This window comes from Megachile rotundata, chromosome 3 (assembly GCF_050947335.1).
Source record: "Megachile rotundata isolate GNS110a chromosome 3, iyMegRotu1, whole genome shotgun sequence".
NCBI lineage: Eukaryota > Metazoa > Arthropoda > Insecta > Hymenoptera > Megachilidae > Megachile > Megachile rotundata.
In genome coordinates this window covers 22,239,478-22,260,313 of record NC_134985.1, presented here as the reverse complement: position 1 = coordinate 22,260,313, position 20,836 = coordinate 22,239,478, and the positions used below count along the sequence as shown (strand labels likewise).

Genomic DNA, 20,836 nt, shown 5'->3' with positions numbered 1-20,836 from the left:
GAGTGAAATATAATCGATGTAACAAACGTCACGATGCGTCAAAGATATAACGCGAAAAATATTTATCTTTGCGAAACATTCCGAAGTGTTCTAACGTTGCTTAAACTTCGACCAACTGTCCCATAGACAAACACCGAGGACGGTAGAAAGGTGCAGGCTATTACGTGGACCGATCTCTGTATATTTGCCAAAGCAATGGTCGAAGATAAGGATATCGAGCGTTTCAAGTTTGCGAGATTAAACGTTGAAATTGAAATACACAGCTCGGCCATAGTTGGTCGTTTTCGGTGCATTCCGTTCCTACACACTTTTATCCGTCTGTCTGTTTGTCTGTGTATCATCTTCTCCGCTTCTGCTTCTCTTTATTATTCCCTCTTAGGCTGTCTTTGTTTTCGACTGTATTCCGTTCTTCAGACTCGCGTACAGCGCGCCTTGGATCTTTCCGCGGGGGTCGTTTGCCTCGAAACGCATTATTTCCCGTGGACTTTCCCGTAGTCGTTGATGTTTGAACGACGCGCAATTATCTTCAAAGCCGACGAAGAAGTCGAGTCTTGCTGCAAAGTAGACGCGGACGTTTAGTGTCGGACATCCTCGGTGATCTCTGCATTATTTTATACTTGACTGCTACTAATTGGGATCGTTTCGTATCGATTTCTGTTTCCGTGATGTTAAAGCTTTTGGAATATTCATCGGTGTTGCGACGGTAAAGAAACGCGTCTTGCTTTGTAAACTTTAAGTCGATTCGATTAAAGTATTATAGAAACGCGGAGCACACGACTTAATTCGAAATTAAAAAAATAATTGCGAACGAACCGAACGCTTCGGGTAAGATTTCTTCTCGAAATTGAGATACGCGAGTCGAACTTGATACCTAAACATCATTTCCAGGAAGTTATGTAAAATCCTATTGATTCGAGAGGCAAGGAACCAATCGAGCTTTCGAGCGCCACTCAAAGTAGATAAGTTTCTAGCGACAGCGACGTAATCGGATTCCAAAGCCGAAGACTGGTGTTCGATACATCGAAAGATACACGAGGAAATCTCTGATCAATTTCGTAGCTTGGTTCTTGGTATTCGTAGGCAACCCATCGCCCCTTATTTTCTTTCTTCCAGCCTGTAAAATCCTGTTTACTACGATCAGTTACGACCTTGTGGTTTTTACGAATCGATCGAGGGTGTATTATCGTAAAAAAGGGAATTTCTATTTCTTGCGGAACAGTCGCTTCCCGACGTTAGCCTTTTCACGACCGAATAAAACGCAGAGAAAATATAATCTGTCGAATTCGAATGTTTTAAACGTAAAGATCGAGGAATTTAAAAACGCGCATCTCGACGTGTTACAGACACGTTTCGCTCTTATACCGCGGATTCGGATTCTCCGAATAGAAATCGGATAGTTGAAGCAATACTTTCGACCGAAAAAGATCGGGGTTCTCTGAAGTTTTGACCGAACATACGAACACTGTTCCTCCTCGAAAAGTCGGTGTAAAAGCAATGCCGTAACAATAAAGGTACTCGATATTCCGTTCTCGAGGAGAAAGCTTTCGCTTTGGAACGCGGCTGATTTACTGGCGCCCGTATTTCAATGAAAAGAAAAAAAAAGAAACGTGTCTGTAGATATGAATCGAGCGACAGTGTCAGAGTTGTCCTGGTTCCTTTAAAAATTCATGATGTTTGTCGATGAATTTTTGAGGAAGAACGACGCTCCTCGTAGGCACAAACAAGTAAACGGCCGGAAATAAAAGTCAAACACCGAACTCCGCTGTCCAGTCTGGTCCAAACTATTTGTCGTTTCTGAAACAAGGTCAAACGCTCGCGGCAACAACACTATAAATCGGTATTATCCGTCATATTGCTTGTATCTGTCCTAAGAGTAGCACCCTTAGCGTTATAAATAAGGGTTTATAATAATTCTAACGTAAATATTCCTTTTCCGACGTTTTACCGTTTCGTCTTTTTAGAAAGGTAACGCGACAAGACCGAAATATCTTTTACTTTATTCTCTATATTTTCTGGAAACAACCTAAACCATAGATTATTCCGTATATACGGCCAGTCGAATCGCGGTTGTTCCACCTTTGTTAGAATTTCAAACATGTACCTGTAACAATATTTGAAAAAGCGGATACATAAAATGAATCAGCAGTCGGTATCTGGAAATCTCTCAAACTGCTGATACTCGGTCCATCCTGATGCTCTTATCCGGCATAATACTCTTCATGGTCAAGAGAATTTATAATGTTCCGCTGACTGTGACCCTTGTACGTGTCTCTCACATTCGAGTTTCCTGACCGCGCGATTCCGAGGGTACCGACTGAATAATTCAAGCACGAAAGTTGCGGACGAACGAATCAGGTTCGTTTGCGAATTTGTCCGCGTTGCCTGAAGATCTTTATTCCGGCAGTTTTTTCGCAAAGTTCGCGGTATGAACGGTTACTATTGAAATTCCAAGTAATTGCTCGGAATAGTGATCGAAAGATTCGAATCAAGATCCGTTGTCTCGAAATCGCGAAATTTAGATGCGGATCCGAATTACGGAGTCGAAGGTTTTCGGAGAAGGAGCGTGCAGGATATTTCGGCTTCCCTTTATCTGTGTCAACATTCGGGGGACGAATGCCTAATTTCATCGTGAAGAAAGTCGGACAAAAGCTACATTATAAGAGAAAGCACGCATTCTACAACGAGGGTTTAATTCATGTCTTTAAACCAGATTTCACGGAAATCTCCTCTGAGAAGCTGTCGGGACAAAAGGAAGGAGAAAAGAGGGACTCTAAGTCGGTCAGCGCGAGCGACTGCTCTATTTCTGAGTGAAATCGTTACAGGGATAGAAATATACTAGCAGGAGCATCGGGGAAGAAGGCTTTCTGGGAAGACGTTTCGCTACGATCGTCCGACTCCGATCCTCCTGTCTCCGCTATTAAAGTCAATTTGGCCTGTTTTCGTGCCTTCTGCCTCGTGCTCGACCTTGTTCCCGTCCCGGTAAACGGTTCTCGACTATATGCTTGCTCCTTCACCACGAAAACGATCTCTTCGCGAAGAGGACGACGCGCTAAATTATCCAGCTGCCTTTCCTTGAAATCAAGCAGTCAGAAATCTGTGGAAGAAAGGAGACGTGCACTGAATGCGGAACAGAAAAAGCACTGGTTGATTATAAATGTTGCATTTCACCGTTTCAAGACGGTCGACCGACTTAAAATGGAGTCACAAAGTCAGAGGACACTCGTACATTCGCTGAATGATTAACGCAATCGTTTATTTTCCCTGGAAAACGTGAAAGTCAAAGCCAGAGGCTGTTCAATCCTTTTACAGTATTGAAGGCTATGATCGGGACTCAATTATTTTATGGATGCCTTTCAAATAGGATGATTATTTTTGGTTACTTTGTACACTCTAGTGCAAAAGTGTAGCTTGAAGTATTCTTGGATATCAGCGAGCTAACATGCGTGTAAAATTAATTACCAGATAGACTATTTCATACTAATGATGAGCTATTTCATACTCGACAACGTTCAACGTGGTGCATATAATATGAGAACAGTCGTCTTTTAATTGGTAACTCTAGATTCGCCCGCATAGAGAACAAACGAGTCGACCAGGCATTCAAGAATCGTTCGATCCATCTGGTGCGTTCGCACAAGGTTCATGCAGCCGTGAATCACTTTCGAATAGCCTTTGTTAATCGAGATCGAGGACGTACTATTTTCCGTAGGTTCATCCCGCGTTCTTTAGGAATTCTACGAGTTCTAGACTTCTCTGTGCGAATAACGATAAAATGGGATATAAACGCCGATCGTCGGACGTTAACGAGAAAAGGGACAGGGGAAGAAATTATGAGCGATGTGGCAACTGTGACGAGAAAATGAAACGTCGTCCTGGAAACGAAGAGAAAAGGAAAGAAAAGATTTCATATGTGGTGCACGTGAACCCTCGCAACACGCAACTAATCTCTTCCTTTGTCGTTTTCTTCGACTCTGTCGTGTGTTAAACTCGCATCCTTCCCGACGTCGTACAATCGATTGCCTCGAGGATAAAAGAACCCTAGTATACGAGACCGAAACGAAGAATCTTGTGCAACAAGCTCTTTTTATGGAAATAGCGATACGTAAATTCGCGTGCATCTACTAACTTGGAAAAGCTTTCCACCGCTTACTATCTTTCTAGCTGAAAATTAACGCTTCTCACAAAATTGGAAGCAAATGTTACGAGGCTCGCACCTTCAACTTCCGATTTTCGGGAATTCGAGAAACATAAGCTCTCAGGTTCTTAAGCCTCTAAGTTCATAAGCTTCTATGTTCCTAAATCGTCGTCCCTACGATCCCATGTTCCTAAACTCCTATGTTCTCGCAGATTCTACTTCTGTTTGATCTCGACTTTGGGACGATATAAAATCTACTTTAGGTCTTTTCTAGTTTCTCTCGATATTAAAAACAAAAGCCGTCGCGTCATTAGAGACCCATCAGCACAGCGCGATGAAAGATATTTTCGCCACGTGCCGTTTCAAATTATTTTTTCCTAGTTACTCGTAAAATTTATTTTCTTTTTTCGGCAAACTGTCTGGCCACGCCCTGCATCTCGTTACGTAAAGGAACGTAGCGGCTGTTGGGAACCGCCTTCCTCTACGCTTTTCCTTAATCGAAGAAAGATATTTATGCACGCGGATGTACACGCGTAATCCTCTCGTCTCTGTGGAAGCTCAATCGATGTTTCAGCTGCTCCGACAGAGAAGGAATGGAGTAGACGGTAATAGAAGACGAGATAGTGCGAGCGATACGTGATATAATTGAACGTAGTACTCGTTAATTTCAATTTACTTCGAACATTTCGTTGAACCTGATCTTCGACGAAATAAATTTACAGTACCAATTACGTTAAAACAACGCTCAAATTCTAGCGGTTTCTATTAATTATATTTTTCATCTCGAGTTTTTGCTACGTATTTATATGTTTTAAAAATATCCTGTCGCTCATCGTACGTATAGTTAAATAATGTCCTCTGTATTTTGTTGCAGAGACTGTTCGAGCAAGCCGATGCTCGTGGAATTATGTCCAGCTTCCAGCGTCAAAGTAACTGCACATCATCTGCCGGTGAGTAAATATCATACCGTAATCGCTGCTATTTATTTCCGCGCGAGAACTCGGTTAAACGAGAATAGGTTGCTTTGAACGGTGGAAAAAGTCGCGTTGGGTCGGAAGCTTGTCAGCTGGTTTAAAGAGACAAAACTTCGGATGAACAAGGAGGGCTCGTACACGTTCTCGATGTTAAGAGCCGTCAGCGTAAGAGCGAAGTCAATAAAGATTATGGGCTTGATCACGCTCGACGAGACGATAAAGCACGGATCGAGTACATTAACGATAAATTAATTGTCGCGTTCAGGTCGCGATTCGAGCTTTCCGCGAAAGAATTAAAAGGTCGCGTGCACAGATTCGCTAAGATACCTTTTTTGTCCTTCCGTTCCCTCGTCGTTCCATCCGGGGCGAGATTCATTAATGTATGTAGGGTCAGGATCGATCGACATTTGATCCGGCGCCGCACGATGGACGAGTAATATATTCGCGATGGTGTTCGTTCGTCGTGATCGCGCAAATGGACGAAACTCCGGTGTCTCGCGTGCGAGTGTGCAAATTCAATCATAAAATCGTAAATGTTTGAATAGACGAGGATAGAATCGATCTCCGAGCGTCATTATTGCTGGACTAACCCAGCCCACTGCTCGCGTTCGACCGAATAAATTATCTCGTTCTGTTTGCCCTCTCTCTATTTCTCCTGCTCCTCGTCGTTAGCAGTATTCCGAGCAATAAATTGTCAGGCTAATTACCCTGATCGGACATTGTTCTTACGCGCATCCGTACCTCGGTATCGCGTCTACAAACCTGCGTCTTAATTTATTGATCCCCGATATCGTCGTCTATTTTTGTTTCTTACCGTTACGGCCGTCTAGCGGTATTTTAAACTTATAGAAATTCGAACCCGAACGATTACAACGTTTAAATAACGGCTCGAGATTTTAAGGATCGAACAAAAACAAGAGCAGTTGTCCCCGTTCGAAAGAACGATAAACGAATTGGATGAAATTGACTGTGTTCGTTCAGGGACGTATCAAAGGTACAATAAGTTAAAACTTAATTCGGAATCGTTGTTACGACGGTCGCCGCAGGACATTTCGCAGTAAGCAAGGAAATTAGAAATTTAGCCGTACTTTACGGTGACCCTTAAATTGGGTCGGGGTGTCGGGTCTGGATGTCGTTCAAATTTCCACGAGGCACGAGGGTCGAAATTCTCGTTGTTGCCGCTACAAATGGAACATAGTCGCGGCCAGGTCGTTGCACGAGATTTCGCTAAATATGTGTAGCTATTATACGAAATACAAGCTGGTACCATATGGCGCCGCTAGGCTCTGCTCGGCTAACCTATTCCAGGCATCGTTCATCCTGCCAGGTCAACCCAGTTATTTACTACGCTCGCTCCGCCTCGGTTTATTTGCTAATATTTAAATGCTCGATCAATCATATCCGGTAGATACGTGCCGGTCGTCGTGCATCTTAGCCGGAAATTCATCGGAGCGAGTTTCAATCTCGAGAACGGAAAACAAACGCAATTGCATCTGGCTACATGACGCTCTTGAATCTATGGATGATACGTTCGGAGCTCGGTGATTTATGATCGTTTACTCTTCGCCCTTTGGTTATTGAATGCGCGAGTCGAGACAAGACGAACCGTTCGCTTCGCAGAATATCTGACACTCGTATTACGCGGGACGTTTCATTCATCATGCTGAAAATTGTTGTCGCGGTTCTTGCCATTAGCGTAATTCTTTTTGCAGGAAATCTTAAATTGAATGTATATTTCGGAGAAAATGAATGAGTTACGCCGCGAACAAGACCAGGCGGAGTCGATGAAATGCACTTTGAAGAAGAGCATTCAGACGCTTTCTCGTTGTTACCGGAGGTTTAACGAGATCGTAAAGCGTTCGAATCACAAAAGTAATTACAGCGTCGGTCGTTAAACCGTACGATTAGCAGATAAAGTTGCTCGTACCTGTAAGTTCGATCGTTCGAAGGAAACGTAGACTTGTTACGGCACTAGGAATCCTTACGATCACGCGAAACCACCGTAGGTTCCTGTATTCCCTCTGTATCAGGTTCCGTTTCTTTTATAGACGACTAAGGGAGCTCCACGTTTAACCCACTCGAGGCACAGCTTTTTCTCTCAGCCAAAGAAAAATGAAATTCGTTAATCTTTCGCGTTGCAGAGAAGCGTTACGCTACGCTGGATTCTGAAACAATTAGCCAGCCAGAGATTTACTATCCTACGTAATTTCATCTAATATTTTATCCGGGTCTTCTACATTTAACTCGATCCAACAGAGTAAAGAACTCGATTAATCAAGCTTCCGTTAAAACATTCTTTTATCGATCGGTTTAATTCTTCCGATGATTTGTTGGTTCGGGAAAAGGTTATCGCGTGTACAGATTGGTCCATGAAACCATAGCTCTTCTCTTGACACGGGTGAAAAACATTGCTCGTGGAACAAGAACGAGTCGAGAGACGTGGACATTCATAGGATAGCGATGGTTTTGCGGAATTGTTAAACGTCGACACAGGGATGGGAATATAGTATTTAAAAAATGAGGTTAGCGCTGAAAGGACAAGTTACTGGTAGACAAACAATTAAATAGCAACCAATAGGATGAATCCAAATAGAACGAGATGACATTACCGCAAAATGCGATGAAACTGACAGACGTATAACCTCGTTGAATAACGGCAAATACAAAGGCATTAGTTCCAGCCAGCGGGCGTTCATTCCAAAGTTAATCATACCGCTCCGCAGAGCGGAACGTTATTTCTTACATTGGTTGCCGCTAACGGCGGAATAAAGGGCAGATCTTGGGTTTCACAGGGTAGCCAGCCACGTGCACCCGGCAAGGCTAAAGCGCTTGCGACTGACAGCCTTATATTTTCCGTTGTCCGTTTTCTGTGTTCGTCCGCAGTTCCGTGCCATAATCATCGGTAACGCGTGTCGAGTGTTGGTGCGGTTTTCGCGGTTCTCCTCCTCTAACCCGGCAACGTTACGCTCCGTTAAATTTTCACCGCGATGCGGCTCTTCCTGTTGTAATTTGCATGTCTCGTCTCGAAAAAAGAATTAAAACAGCTTAATGCAGTGAAAAAAACAACTCGGCGATTCTAACGCTATCTATCCTGAGCTACGCTCGTTTTTCCTAGTCGAATCGTCGAGTTGCCGGTGCAAAGTTTTTCGCGGGTGTAATGGAAATTTTTTTCCAGCCCGTGAAATCTCGGTCACGTCAGCCGGGCTAGATTTATCTGGAAAGCACGGGAGCGTGGAGAATTTTGACAATTACGAGTCAAGAGATGAATGTTGGTTAGAGAAAGGACGGTAACAGCAGTTCTGTTAACACTTGATCCATTCACTCTGATGAGAACTGCACGAGTGTTACAAATTGATCGTTCAAGCGCTTGATGAATCGGCTGTCTGATAATTCCACGATTTGATTAGTTGCTTTTTCACCGCGGGGTTCACACATTTTGCCTAAGGGTTGGGAGATACGGCGTTACGTTTCTATATCTCCTATAATAAAAATCACTTACACTACAACTTTAACTCGATAAAAAAAATGGATAAATATGTCAAGAGATTTGTTCAAAGAGCAGAATTGACGTGAATTTAAAGAAAAGGTCCATGTATCAATGTATACGACACGGTATTGATTCGCAACGCGGCCTAACATTCGTTATAGCACCGAGTGTTTGAAATTAGGCACTAAATGGCAAGGTACACGAGCGTGTTGTTCAACAAGATAACGAGATCCCTCGATCACAGCACACATGCAATGACATAACACTCCGCGCGCATAAATTCATAGTCAGTTAATGGTGCTCCAGCACTTCTCGATACGAGGATTCGCGCACGATTCAAAATTGTGTCAACGATTCGGCAAATTCCATCGATCTTCACGAATCCTTAACAACGTTTCCCAACGAAACGCGACGAACGCGAAGAAAAATTTAAAATTCCGAAAAGGAAGTTTCGATGAAATATTAACATCCAACCGGCGAAGTCGAGTCGTGGTCGACTCGGAATATAACGCAGAATTTAAATTTAATTTCAAATACCTTTTCATTCTGCTTTTCGAAATTTCAGCAGGTCGAGATCCGTAAGTCAAGTAGAATCCGCTGAAAAAAAAACCGCGAAATAAATTTAGCGCAACGCATGAAATATGCAAAGCGCGCGAAGCAAGATAAGTTGAAAGTGCACGAAGAGAGAAAATATTTGATAAAAGCGAGAAAATTTGGGGCGATAATTGTAGGTAAACGAGGAAATTCTCGACGAAACAATGCCGACGGATTCGATTTACAATTACTTGAAAGGCAACGCGACACGGCGATTCCAACTAGCGAATTTTACCGCGAAAACCGCAGACACGGGTTAGGTGTACGACACGGTGGATCCTGTTAACGCTGTGGGTGCAGAGAGACAGTAGAAAATATGTGCCTGTCAGAGGCAACGGCTCCGACCTCTTTCGCCGTGGCCGGAACGTGATCTTCCTGTTCCGGATATGTGCTGGTCGCGCGCGAACTCTAAGCGAAATGTTCGTTAATCTCGCGTAATTTGTTTCGAGTTCGGTTTCCACCGTCCCCGATTTATGTATGTCCGCCGTTCTATCTTGTTCAATGTAATTTTCGAGCTGCTTCAAATTGTTTTTAGAGTTTCCAACGTATTAAACTCATCATCCTTCCTTTCACTAATCTCTATTATATTAATTTGTAGTTTCTCCGCTGAAATTTGCGGGTGGCGTTAGCGACTCTGCTCGATTAATTTGCGCGATATAATGACAACATTTTTAAACGAACATAACTAGTTCAAATGGGCGGTAGCACAAAGCGACATTTGTTTTTCGATCTACTAATCGCATCGTAACAATTAGAACGATTGCGCTTTCAGCAATTTCTTCGCTACAGAAACGAAGTTACCTTTGTATACGCTCTACATTAAATAACTTCTCTTTTCTTTCCATCGCCAGCAAATGAAGTTGATAGAATCAAAGCAACTGGCGGCCCCACCAGGAACGTACACGAGAAATACAACGAAAAGCACACTCGTTTACTTTTAGACGCAAAATTTTGGCTCTTTTTGAAGTTCTTTTGAAACGGTTACTATGTTCAATTTCACAACCGTGAAAACTGAATTTAATAATAACGCGTTTACTCGACAGAATCTTTGTTTTCGAAACAAAATTTATTATTAAAACAAGAATTTATTTTATATTTGTTATTTATTTTTGAAAAGAAGATTAATTTCCGTTATCGCGGAAATCATTGGAAAATATTAACATTTCGTTGAGAATTAAATTGGACAGGATTGAAAAAGAGGGAGGCAGAGAATAACACTGTTGATTACGATTCGTGGAAAAGCGAAATGAAACGATTTTGAAGCAAAATTCGGAGATGCGCGTAAACGAGACCGTTTCAACAACCTGTTCTGCTTGGTGAATCTTGCAGAAAATATTTCGGAGAGAATGTAGTAAAATGTTGCAACGTTTGCCCCTAGCTGCTAGATTCTTTTCTAATTAAAAATAAATCTGGCGTTCGAGCATAACGCGAAGTTGCCGTAGAAATATGATATTTAAAAAACAAAAAATAGAAAGGGAGAAGCTTTGCAGTAAAACGAGAATTCTAGTTTAATGGGCAGCACTTGCTCGCATTTTATTTTCGACCGAGGAAGCTTGATGTTAATTCATTGTCCGGCATACTGTAAAATTTCAAACGTACTCCGTTTCACTTTTCTCTTCTCTCGGAAACCAACTAAATATGAATACGAAAGATAGTTTTAAAACTATGTTATCGCAATGTTCGCAACTGAATATATCAGAATTTTCTAATTAATATTTGTTATTATACTCCGTGGCTCGGCAAGTGCCAGAAACACAATCGGGAATCTCGTTAGTCGAAGTTGTTTAATTCCGTCCGAAACGGGTAAACCGTACGTGTAAATAATGAGTTAAATAATTGCGTCTTGTTATTTTTACAGCAGCAGTTCTCATTAAGTATTCTCGTCGTGACCGTGTTATTTCGATGCGTTTACATAAAATGATCTGTAGAATTTAATTCGATTACTCGATTTAACGAATGAATTTTATGCGAAGAGGGCGGCGTAATTTGTTTGACGGAAGAAAGGAAACGTATAATTGTACTTGATCAGTTTATAGTCGCAATTACGCCTCACAATCACGATGCAAAAAAATACAGTGTAACATCGAACTTTGTTCTTTAAGCACCCTTTTCTCGGGTACTTGTTAGTAAGATCATTCATCATTCCTTAAGAACGTTCTCGCGAAAAAACGTACATACTAAAGAAAATATCTAAACCACGTTGTAGACGGTAATTCCCGGCACGCTCGCTCCATTTGTTCGTCATAAGAAAGAGAGAATCGCGTGGAATCGGGGAATTCCAGGGAAATAAACGCGTGCCGGACAGGAAGTCGTTAGAGCGGTACGTGATGTGGCTGAACCGTCGAGCATCTAAAGAACGAATTAAGAAGAACATTTCTCGTTCTTTTTTATTTTCGTTCAGAACGATAAAGAAAAAAAAGGAGGTATTTCTGGTGGTAGTCACAGAGGGTCGGTGGGGATTGGAAGGATTCGCGAGAAGTAATTGGGAGTCGCGTTGGGAAAGGGGCAGTTCGTTCTCGCGGTAATGGGTGCGAGGAAAAGGGCTTGGCTCGCGAGAAACTCGCGGCGGAGTTAATGCTTGTAGAGCAAGACGACAGGATGGACGACCGCAGGAGCACATAATGAGACGGCCGGGAAATATGGCTGGGAGCGTGCGCTCCTGGAAAGAGAACGAGAAACACCGCGGAGGAGAGACACGCTGGATTATGGAAATTTGTGGAGAGACAGCGACACCGTTAGAAAAATAGAAGCGGATAGATGAGCGGACCAGCGATGGAATACCGGAGCGAATGAGTGGAGAGATCGTAGGTAATACGCGTTTAACGCTGATACCACCAAATTTCTGAAAATTGCTACCTTTTGTTTGCTTATTCCAAATTGCTGTTTATTCGAAACTTATTTATTCGAAACGCTGTTGTCTTGGATACGGACTTGTCAAAGTCGAAACGTCGCTAACGGGGAGCAGGATAGTATAAATAATCGAATGATCGCGATGATCATTTACATATATGCAAATGATGCGTTATATCGCTGAAGCTTGAAATTAATACCCAAGGGATATCGAGTTAATTGACTGAAATAACGAAGATACGATATACCGGTGAAACAGAATTCAATTTCAAGCGTAAGCATAAAAAGTCGATACTACGAGTACTCTCGTGTGTCTAAAAAATCGTGTATCAAGAGCTTAAGCTTTTGAAAGGGTTGAACAGTAACGAAAGATCGGCTATCGACGTCGAATACGAATTCGCGAGGTACGCTCGTTGAATACGTTTCGCGACGACCAGTGCCACCATGAATTATACCTATAAAATATTTAAATCCAACCGATTGCATTAATCTTTCCGATCTGCAATATCGCGGAAAAAACTCCAGAGGTAACCGACAGATTGGCGTGCCACAAAAATAAAACGTATCCACCAATTGGCGGAATCGAGCTACCACTTATCTCCAGCTTCGTCGAACGGCAAACATTTTTTACAACTAATACCCGATATTAATCAATTTATTTTCCATTTTGTTAGCTATCGAGTTTTTGCCGTAAATTTTTGTGTACGTAGAGAACCGCGAATATTTTGAAACGTTAAAAGCACGATATATTTCACTCGTTCTTCGCTAATTATTCGTGTCGAGACCCGATCGCTTACAGTTTAGAGACACGTACGAATCGATCCGTTGTTATTTATAACGCGTTGGTTAAAGGGACGATCAACGCGTTCATTATAATAGCGAAGATCCTGCTTTATAACGAAACTTTCGACTAAAAAGAACCTCGAAGAAGAATGAAACGCGCGACAGCTTCGAAAACGCGCGCACCTGTTTCTTTCCTTTCCTAGCTCACTAAATTATCCGGGAATTTTCATCGCTAGACTTCCTACAAGTTCCTTTCCGTTTCCTGTTCTTTCTTTCCGCTGCCAGTAAGTTTCAGAGATTCGTTCAATTTCGCGACGTACTTTACAGCGAAACGAGGTAGCGCACACCGAAATTCGATGTTCAACCCTACACATTCCCCATCGACTTTGCTCCGTTTCTCTGCACGACGGTCTTTCGTTTCAACCCGTTTCCACTTTCGTCCATCGTATTTCCTTTACTGTGACATACTTTTTCTATTCCCTCCCTAATAACGGCTATTTAGGAACCGACAGGGATTCTGTGTACGAGAGACCTTTTAAAACGACCGTAATTTAATTGATGACGGTAAGGGATCATGTCAGAAGCACGCACGATTTGCCGTTTCGGTGAAAACGTAGAAACCGTTGTGTTTTCATCGTTCGACGTCGTACGAACGACAGAAACCAGAATTCTTCTAAATAACAAACTTTGTTAGAGATAGTTTGCAATATAGATTCCACCTACATTGTCCAGTGAACGATACTCGGAAGGAAACAGTTTCGAAATATCAAATAATCGACATTGTAACCGGCTATAAAACGAAGTGGGTGGAAATGTAAACACAGCGCGGTTGCATCGGGGTGTGTCGGTGACAAAGGCTACTGGCCAGGAGTGATAGAGTGGTAACACGAAATCGAAGTAGAAATGGTTGACCTGTCGCGTCAATCACGTAACACGCGATAAGCATCGTGTGTCAAAGGGTGACCCCGTTGAGGTCATCCTTGCATCAGGAATGGATCGATTTCTGCGTATTACTACGACGACGACGACGATGACGACCACGACGGCGTGGACGATGACGATAATAATTCTGGCTCTCGCGCCAACGTCAACGATCACGGTTATCACCGATTTCACGCTTATCCGGCACTCTCGTTGGACCGAGTTAATTTTATGATGACGAATCGCGTTCCAATTATACCGTGTTATTGCGGAATGATATATTCAACCGCACGCTGTCCCATTATTTCGTTTATGCTGATCGGAGGCTTATTTACCTATTACGTCGCTGAACCAACACCCTCGACACTTTTACTCAGCACAGGATAATAATTTTCATCGAACGAATTACGAGCGGAGGTTACGAACACGCGAATAGGAGTTGCTCTAACGCTTGGTGTTACAACGCGTAATCTAACCAGTACCTTGCTCGAAAAATAACCCCCAAGATTTACCGTTTCTCGGTTAAGATACAATATTGAAAGAGGATACCCTTTTGACAAACTATCGAATGACACGCGCAAAGCCGAATTTGGTTTAGGAGTACTTTTCACCCTCTTTCGTCCGGCCCTCTTCATCGTATACCATCGAATCCGCTTCCGCCTGCCACTACCATTCTTCAAAGCCAATCGAACGTCACCCGATTCTCCGTCCACCTACTTACCAGCGATTATCGAACATAAAAGAAGGGAAAAAGGGAAAAATGATGTGAAAAGTTGGATAAAACCCGAAGAAAGTAATAACGAATCGATGGAAGTAGTTTCAAGGTCCCGATCTCCGTCTGTAACCGGAGGGTGATCGTTGTCGCGGATCGAAGGGTGGTGCAGGCAGGGGTCGGTCCGCTCCGGAAGGTGGGTAAAATTCTTGGAGGAAGTCGAGCAGCTCGTTTAACGACGTGCCATACCCTTCGTGCTTGGCATGCGGCTCTTATTATCTTCTGACGAAGAGGTTCCGCAAGGTGCTCTCTCCACCGTGAAAGTGGATGGAGACGTCTCTCGGTTGCCGGTGCGAAGTCAAGTGCTGTAGCCGGGATATAGACCGACATCCACAGGATTAGACCATTCGTTTTTATCATCTGATCGAACGCATCCGTCCGCCCGAGGGGAGCCGCAGCCACTACGCTTCCATTGTTATTGCTTAGTCGCGGAACGTTAACCTTTTATCGGGTCACCATGCATAAGTTCATCGGTTAATGCACCGAGGACCGAACGAGACAAAGCTTTCCACGTAAACAGAGCGGACGCTCGATTCGCGCTAGAAAAATCGACGACGAATCGTTACTTTCGCTCGGTTGTTACGTTCCATCGATTTTTCCTTTTTCGTGTACGAAACGACGCGTAAATAGAGGTTAAATTGTCTGCGATTCGGAGAATTCGCGTAGAGCTCGGCGGAGTTATCGTTTGCTCGAGCTACTTAATATTAGACGCAGTAATGGTTTATTCGTACTACTTGCTCTGTACACATCCGTGTTGCTGTTTCGAGCGCTGCCCGTATTCTTATCGAGGCAGTTATTCTATTGCTTTAAACTTACCCTATAAACTTTGATAATTATTCAATTTTTCGATTTTAATGTTTGCCTTGTAAAATTTCTAAAGCTATCAGAGTCTGAAATTTTTCGGTAAACCAAAATCGAATATGCTCGTTACACGATTCTAATCGGGTCAATCGCGACACCGTATCGCTTAGGGAAATTGTATCGTAGTCCGCGATTTCTCTACCTCGGAATTAGTACCTAGAGACCGGTTATTATTAGAGTAGGAAACTCGAGTCCCGATAGTCTATAGCGAGAACGACAAAACGATCGTCAAACTACAGGCAAAGTTCGAACATTCGATTATACAGGTCGTAATCGACACGGGGGATACTATTCCCGATTGAATATATCGGTGCTCGAATATTATCCGAAAGTATACACCAAGAGAAAGGATCGGATATTACGAAAATAGTAACGCGACGATTGTCGCGAAGTTTACCAATGTTCGGCGCTCCAATTACGATATAGTGGAGTAATCACGAAATGTAATTAACAATTTAGTTTTAACAGCGATTAATATTATCATGGCAGTCAACTTAATTATGTATTTTAAAGGCTATCATTCGTTTGCTTTTGACGTCAACCAGCGTCAAATTGGATCTTGGCATAACTTGTTACGTAACGAGTTTTTAAGTAAGGAATCTTATCAAGAGCATTTGCGAGCAACGCGTTCGTTAAGTTTCTTGAACATCGGTTGACATTTAAATCCAAGTAGCAGTATTTCATCGTTTCGTCCGCAAAGAGAATTTGTTTGGCTGAAATATCCGAGCTGATCGCCCGCAGAAATGTTTTTTAATAACGTTGTGCAAATGGCCGCAGCGATCGCTCGTTACGCACCCCGTCGCGACGTTTTAAGCATCGTCAAGTTGAAACGTTATAGCACGTAAAATACGCGCATGACCGACGTTTGCGTAAACGAAATGAAATTTTAAATAAACACGAGGGACCACGAGCCAGGTGCAAACTTTCGTTCGGTTACGTAGGAAACGACCTTTCGCTTGTTTCTGAATTATTTATCGCAGATGGTCCTGTTCGAGTCAGAACTTTTTAATCATTCCTGACGAACGGCTGCTGAATATTTCATTAATAATTTTCATCGTGCCATTTTACGAGTGCTAATATCGTTAACATTCTCATGAAGAATTCACGCGAATTATAGCTGCCATCAACGAGTCTGTACTGAATGCTATGGCAGGAAAACGCTCGATACAGCTGTCGCATCGATTTCAAATTTACGATATATTATTTAAAGTATCGCGTGGTGATTTAATTGTTGATTATATCGCTCACGACGATACGGTGCTTAACAATTAGACGCGTAGAGATACAATGTTTATTGCGCGAAGATAAAACGTATTGCAATCTAACGTGCGGCGACGTATAAATTAATTATATCGATAACTTATTATACCGCCATCCACTTTCGGTTTATATTGTGAAACGTAACGGCGGTCGATACTCCTCGTGGCAGCAGGTCGATCGCTATTTCTTATCGTATCCATGGGTTCAGATGCGATAATTACCGATAGAAAATCCACAATTTCCGTCGACCGACAGGAACGTTATTTTGACAACAAAGCGGCAGGTAATTAAGTAGAGTCGCCGAAGCGGACCATCGATTTATCGAGAATCTGTCGGCGTACCTTACAAACCCATCCAAAGAACCTTCGTCCTTCTTGTCCCTATTCATTGTTGCGTAATAAAGCGAGCGTGTCTCAGCTTCTTGTTCGGCCATAAGCCAGGATACCGTGTTCGCCGTGGCGTCGTCTCTCGCGAAATGGCTTTGGCAGAGGGTAGCAGCCAACCAAGGGGACGTTGCCGGAATCATTTGGCTATCCTCGCATTAGTCGATCAGTCTTTTCTCCTGGTGGAACGTAGGAAGCCCGGTGACGGACAAATAAAAGCGGGAGATCGCAAAAGGGAGGCTCGACCGGCTTCGATGAAAAGCACTTCGACGAGCAGATAGAAGTGGATTCGAGTGGACGGCTCGCGAGAGTGTGGTCGAGGATCTCCCGATGTTCTTCCCTGACGGATTGTCAATACGCATAGAACGCGGTTACGTCCAAAGGCAAACGGAAACTTTGGCTCGATTGTTCGACAAAGATCGGGTTCGATGGCGTGCGGTGTCTTTCGGTAAACACGTCTGTAAGAAGTAATCGAACGAACGCTTCGACGCGTCGAGAATTAACGTTCATGGATAGTCGCGTTACGGATCATTTTCTCAAATAGTAACGATCGGCCACGATTGATCGCGAGTACGAGAGAAGTTAAAACGAATCCAAGTTATCGATAAAACCCGTCATAATATAGCGAAATACCGTCGATACGGTGATAAAGCTGGCACAAATCTCTCGAGGCTCTATTCCCCGAAGAAATCGATGAACCAGCCAGCATCGACGAAACCGAGCCAGAGTCCACTCATTTACATCGGAAGGAACGAAGCAAAGTGTCGAATTATACGGGAGAGGAGGGGCAGGAGAGTAAAACAGATTAAGCTGGCGGCAGCGTTTCGAAGGGACGAATAAATCCGAATTAACGCGGCCCGTGAGGGTATCCAGAAACCACGGGTAGCGATAATGTAGCCCAGGGGTAACGACTTCTACTTCGAGCATACGCTATTCTCGTAAAACTCCTCTTTATGGTTAGCGCTACGTCACAGTCAAACACGATCCTCGCATCTATACATATATACATAGACCGATATATATATTGTATATATAGGACCGGAGTTTAACACGAGACTGGTGCACTTCACACGGGCTGTTAAGGGAAAAAAGTGGGCCACGGGATTTCTGAAACCGATGGAACTTTCGTTTCGTGGGAACAACGCCGATTGCGGTGTCGTTTCTTTTTAACGTTGTTCTCGCGCGAGATAACATCGTTCGATTAACCCTTTGCCCCCGTAATAGGTCGAACCGAGTGTATCAGCCAGCTCGTTATTTCCGACAAGAAATAACCGATTAGAATTGGATGCCGCCGCATATTGGAATAAAACGAGACAATACGCACGCATAACAGTTTTCCCCCTCTCGTAACAATCGCGACCCGGGGTGACAATTGTAAATTTCACATGTAGCCTTTTCACTGAAATTGATATTCTATTTAATATTACATCTTAACTAAACACCATGTAATTTCACAAAATTTTTAGCGTAGACATCGTTGGATAATTTTGTCTTTACATTTTTAATTTTTCAAATCATAATTTTATTAAAACGAGAGGTGTATATTTTCAGTCACATATATCTGTGAAGAGAAATTAAATATTTGTTTCCTTTGGCGGATGTATTTAACGATTAATACAGCGAATTAAATGTAATTCGCCACTTGGGTAAATAATCATGAAAATTTGCAAACGTTATCGTCAAAAATTTAGCTCCATAAATTTGCCTTATTCGTTTCGTTTTCAATCTTTCCAAGGCTTCTAGATAATAGTAAAAAATTGTGCGATAAGAAAATTCGAATTTTCTCGATGATTCGTTTGGGACCTCTTGCTGCTCTATTGCGATATTAAAATCATATTCCACGGTAAAGTTAAAGGAAGTCCATTTTCGAGCTTGAAATCGTTCTTACTTCAAAGTGCCGTATACGGCGATTGTCGTTCGAAACAAAATCTTTTTCAAAGGATGAACAGCAATAAATGGAAGCCGTAAGAAATACAGGAGAGTGGTAGCAAAAGCATAGTTCTTTGATGCGCGTCACGACGAGTCCATCGAGATCTAACGATAAGTAAAGCTATTGCCGGGACGTCAACGCGGGTAATATCCTTTTCTTCGGTTTCCCCTTGCACGACGAACCAAGCACCTCGGCGATCTCTTTATTTCTTCAACATCGGTCTCGAGGATCGAGCTTTCTCTTCTCATAGTGCTTGTATTTAATTAGAGGACGATCCGACAAGCGCTCTACTCGATCCTGTTAACTTTAATCCTTAACAAACAGTCTCGATTTCCGCTTCGTCGAGTATCCTTCCAGGTGCCTTTTCTGATTCTCCATCTCTGCTTCCTCCTCTGTATTCGAGTAATAAATAGCAGCTGCTTCGTTCGCGTGATACGACTACTATTCAACTTTCGAGACAAATTATTATAGTTGAAGGAGTCGGTGTTCGAGGAACGAAGGAACGCCGAAACATCACGCTTGTTGAGCTTCATATTTTACTCGGATAGAAAAGCAGAAAAATTGAAGGACGAGCGAACAAACGTAACGAAGATCGGAACCAATAATTTCTTCGAAAGGTAATTTTTGAACTTCGTACGGTCGATTAAATAATGCCACCGGTAGCCGATATCGAATAACTCTATCGAATAATTGAAGAGGGAAGCAAAAACCAGACGTTGTACTTCGAGACACTCCTGCTTCTATTTTCCAGGGCGATACGACCCCGAATCTCTCAACAGTCCTCGACAGCCTTCACGAAACATCTCGGCTTTTTCGATCTCGTCCTTCCTCTGGCGCACGAGTGCCAGGACGAGTTCCCGTGAGTATACGGTCCACGTGAATCCGGCGTAGAATATCTGCACTTGATACCCCTGCACGAATCGTCACACACGCGTCACACGAAGAACCAGTTTCCTCGCCAGCCTGCTCTTGTGCGCGACAGCGACTCACCCTCTTGTCCTCTGCCTGTTCCTCCGTGCATCTCTAACCGAACGAACAATTGTTAACTAAAGCGAACATTTCCTTCGCTCGGAATTTCTCTCTTTTGTTAGCCGAACTTATTTACGAAATCGAATTCGATGGATCATAAAAACATAAATTTTCCGTCAAAGCAGTTTGTATATCGGACAGTGCGATCTTACGTTTTCTCGGATTTTGCAGGACAACTTATTATATTCGTCGTAAAGCACGTATCGTTTATTCGTGTACGTTCGAGGTTGAATCGCAACGTCGTTCGAATACTTCGCGAAACTGTGCTCGTAAGAAGGGAAAAGGTCGGGTAGGAACGAGGCTGAAGAAGATTGTTGGAGCAAGAGAGGAGCTGGAGAAGTAGGCCCGTGTTGTGTACACGCTTGTTCTTGTGTGTACGCGCGTGTGCCTACCAGGAATAGTTAGCTAGTGCTCGGTGGTTGCGGCGTCGGGATGGCGGTGGTGGTTCGGGATCGATCCAGGGACCACGGCATCATCCTCCAACCGTCAACGACCGACTCGACCTAACCCTCTTCCGCCTCCTCCGCTTCTCGTTTCTCCGCGTTCACGAAAGCCTCGTACCGCTACCAACTTTGACCCCTTTCTTTCTCTCTTCCTCTTTCTCTGCCTCCTCCCCTCGTCTTCGTCTTACGGAACTCCTATCGCGGTCAAATAAAGCCTGCATACCGACCGTAAGAGTACTCTGTCAACCCTACCGTCTCTTCTTCGAGTCGTGGATCGCATCGAGACTTTCTAGACTATCGAGCTAATCTTGCCATCCAACACGACGTATTTCGATCGACGATCGAACAAAGTCGATTATAACAAATTGACCCGATAAACGTAGTTCGCTAATTCGTGTAACGCGTTCCGTTGAC

General features: G+C 43.2%; 1 protein-coding gene across 1 annotated transcript in view; it reads left to right on the top strand.

Moving 5' to 3' along the window:
* LOC100878944 (uncharacterized) overlaps nt 1-20,836 on the top strand; it is a 126,574-nt gene that overhangs the window by 33,519 nt on the left and 72,219 nt on the right. Inside the window, exon 2 of the mRNA XM_003708470.3 lies at nt 5,010-5,085. The gene's annotated coding sequence lies outside the window, so the exon portion shown is untranslated. The remainder of the gene's footprint in view (nt 1-5,009; nt 5,086-20,836) is intronic.